This window comes from Myxocyprinus asiaticus, chromosome 11 (genome assembly GCF_019703515.2).
Source record: "Myxocyprinus asiaticus isolate MX2 ecotype Aquarium Trade chromosome 11, UBuf_Myxa_2, whole genome shotgun sequence".
NCBI lineage: Eukaryota > Metazoa > Chordata > Actinopteri > Cypriniformes > Catostomidae > Myxocyprinus > Myxocyprinus asiaticus.
The window spans coordinates 11836063-11840000 of NC_059354.1; positions in this window are offsets into that span (position 1 = coordinate 11836063).

The following is a 3938-nucleotide window of genomic DNA, read 5'->3' on the forward strand; positions in this document are numbered from 1 at the left end:
TGCCATTGAAGGTGTGCACTGCTTTGCACAACCCTCTTGATGCAGTTGCTAAGCAACCCATTTCTTGTCTTGTAGGACCTTTGCTGATTGCTGAGGCTGATTTACTGGCACGGTCTCAAATATGAAAATATTTGGTCATTATTCACTTTGACAGCAGTGAGGAAAATCTGTAGAAAACCATTATACTCCCTAAAGAATTAAAAAAAGATTAAAAAGTCCCATACAAATTAAAGTTGTGTGGGAAGAGTATACAGTGCATCCGGAAAGTATTCAGAGCGCTTCACTTTTTCCACATTTTGTTATGTTACAGCCTTATTCCAAAATTGATTAAATTCATTATTTTCCTCAATTCTACAAACAATACCCCATAATGACAACGTGAAAGAAGTTTGTTTGAAATCTTTGCAAATTTATTAAAAATAAAAAACGAAAAAAAAAAAAAAATCACATGTACATAAGTATTCACAGCCTTTGCTCAATACTTTGTTGAAGCACCTTTGGCACCAATTACAGCCTCAAGTCTTTTTGAGTGTGATGCTACAAGCTTGGCACACCTATTTTTGGGCAGTTTCTCCCATTCTTCTTTGCAGGACCTCTCAAGCTCCATCAGGTTGGATGGGGTGCGTTGGTGCACAGCCATTTTCAGATCTCTCCAGAGATGTTCAATCGGGTTCAAGTCTGGGCTCTGGCTGGGCCACTCAAGGACATTTACAGAGTTGTCCTGTAGCCACTCCTTTGTTATTTTGGCTGTGTGCTTAGGGTCGTTGTCCTGTTGGAAGATGAACCTTCGCCCCAGTCTGAGGTCCAGAGTGCTCTGGAGCAGGTTTTCATCAAGGATGTCTCTGTACATTGCTGCATTCATCTTTCCCTCGATCCTGACTAGTCTCCCAGTTCCTGCCGCTAAAAAACATCCCCACAGCATGATGCTGCCACCACCATGCTTCACTGTAGGGATGGTATTGGCCAGGTGATGAGCGGTGCCTGGTTTCCTCCAGGCATGACACTTGCCATTCAGGCCAAAGAGTTCAATCTTTGTTTCTCATGGTCTGAGAGTCATTCAGGTGCCTTTTGGCAAACTCCAGGCAGGCTGTCATGTGCCTTTTACTGAGGAGTGGCTTCTGTCTGGCCACTCTACCATACAGGCCTGATTGGTGGAGTGCTTGCAGAGATGGTTGTTCTTCTGGAAGGTTCTCCTCTCTCCACAGAGAAATGCTGGAGCTCTGTCAGAGTGACCATCGGGTTCTTGGTCACCTCCCTGACTAAGGCCCTTCTCCCCCTATCGCTCAGTTTGGCCGGGCGGCCAGCTCTAGGAAGAGTCCTGGTGGTTCCAAACTTCTTCCGTTTACGGATGATGGAGGCTACTGTGCTCATTGGGACCTTCAATGCTGCAGACATTTTTCTGTACCCTTCCCCAGATCTGTGCCTCGATACAATCCTGTCTCGGAGGTCTACAGACAATTCCTTGGACTTCATGGCTTGGTTTGTGCTCTGACATGCACTGTTAACTGTGGGACCTTATATAGACAGGTGTGTGCCTTTCCAAATCATGTCCAATCAACTGAATTTATCACAGGTGGACTCCAATCAAGTTGTAGAAACATCTCAAGGATGATCAGTGGAAACAGGATGCACCTGAGCTCAATTTTGAGTGTCATGGCAAAGGCTGTGAATACTTATGTACATGTGATTTTTTACATTTTTTTATTTTTAATAAATTTGCAAAGATTTCATACAAACTTCTTTCACGTTGTCATTATGGGGTACTGTTTGTAGAATTTTGAGGAAAATAATGAATTTAATCCATTTTGGAATAAGGCTGTAACATAACAAAATGCGGAAAAAGTGAAGCGCTGTGAATACTTTCCGGATGCACTGTATCTTGGCGACAGCTATAACACTGCATACTAGACAAATCATCAGATACACTGAAAAAATTATTTTGTGGTTAATATTGCAGAAACGATTAAGTACTTTCTAAAACGAATAAGTTAAAGCGTGAAATATTAATATTGGAAATATTAAGTAAATTCTACATTTGTAATAAATTCAAATATGTAAAAATGAATTTTCTAGCTTCTGAGAAATTATTTATGATTGTTTGTTATCCTTACAATGTGTCACCATGTACCAGTCCTTAAGTAGAATACCTTGTCATTTGTATTTGCTAATTTGAGTAAATTTCACAAGGAAATAATATTGCGACTTTTACTTAAAGGTTTAGTTCACCCCAAAATGAAACTTCAGTCCTTGTTTACTCACCCCTGTGTTGTTATAACCCCATATGTTTTTTGTTTTTTTCATAACACAAAGGGAGAAATTGCGAACAAAATTTGTGCTCAGTGATGTCATACAATGGCAGTTTATGGTGACCACTTCTTCAAGCTTCAAAAGGACGCAAAAGTATAATTCAGAAGTTTAATAAATTATTCCATGAGACTCATGGTTGTTATGAAAGCAAACGGTAAGGTTTGGCGAGAAACAAACCAAAATATAATGTATCATTTAGTGAAAATGTTGACCGACCGTTGCTCTCCTCTGTGCATTTATGAGACTGCACGAGAGCAGTATCTGTTGCGACATGGGGCGTTCAAGCGAAAACTCCTTTTGTTTTTCTAAAAACAGGTCTGCCACAGCGATAGTAACAAAATAACACAACACAGTTGCACACAAACCAGAGAACAGAACTTACTAAACATGTCTGATGAGTTTGTAGTCGGAGAATAGATGCGTTTCTATGCCCAGCCTTATTTGTTAGAAAAGGAGTTCTCAATCAAACTGAAAGATAGACAGAGGAGGCTGAAGGCAGCTACAGTCACACCATGTCCTAATCTGACAGCAAAGGACATGGGATAAAAGGTATATTTTCTATGTTAATCAGATTTTTTGTCCTAACCAGCCGTGACGAGCGACGGTACATTCTGTTGATCGCTTGGTTTCTATTTTCAGCATTGCATGATTCACGTCGTGCAGACCCGTCCACTGTGAACTGGCACCGGTCCAAAAACTTTCTCATAACAGTTTATTGAAGCCTACATCTCACTAGCCGGTTAAAAACTGCTTGATTTTGGTCAAGAATGTCACACATGAATGTTTTTGCTGAGGTATTGGTCTCTTCAGTCAGAGGTCTGTCACAAATGCTCACCCATTCAAAATGGAGAAAAGACATTCCCACCTCCAGTCTCTCGATTTGATTGAGTACTCTGTTTCAAACAAATGAGGCTGGGCATAGAAATGCATCTATTCTCTGACTACAAACTCATCAGACAAATTTAATAAGTTCTGTTCTGGTGTTCCCAGCAAGCACCAGGCTTGAAAAATGTATGAGCTTGCATGGTTTCACTGTTTGCAATTTGATTTACATAGTTTTTATTGTTGATTTTGTTGTTCCGTTTGGTAAAAAAAATTTTTTTGTGAAGTCTGAAGTTCATTTTCTACTCAAAATTACCCATTCATGATCAAAAAATGATCTGTTGATTGTTACCATGATCATGTTTTGTTACCATGAAGAGTTGAGGTCTGCATGCGCAGCTTTGTAACTTGTTTCAATCAATTGTAATGCAAGGTTTTTAAGGTTCTTGTCTAATAGACAACACATAGCATGCATTAGGCTTCCTGTGGAAGGCTTCCATATGTCATGTGGTACATGATTAAATATATGTTTAAAAGGAAAGTTTGAAATGTGAAATGTTATAATACAATGTTCATTATTGAATGAATTCATTTAAAAGTTCATTCATTATTGTATTAACTTATGTTAAATTTACTCACATTAGTCTATATTATGTCATAAAATTAAGTAGATTTTACTTTTATACCATTATAATTATAATATTGACTGTGTGCAAAAGCTGGCAAAATAAAAATTAAGAAAATTTTACTAGTATTTTTTTAGTGTACGTTGCATTGGAGGAAATGACATGCTTATTTTAGTTCATATT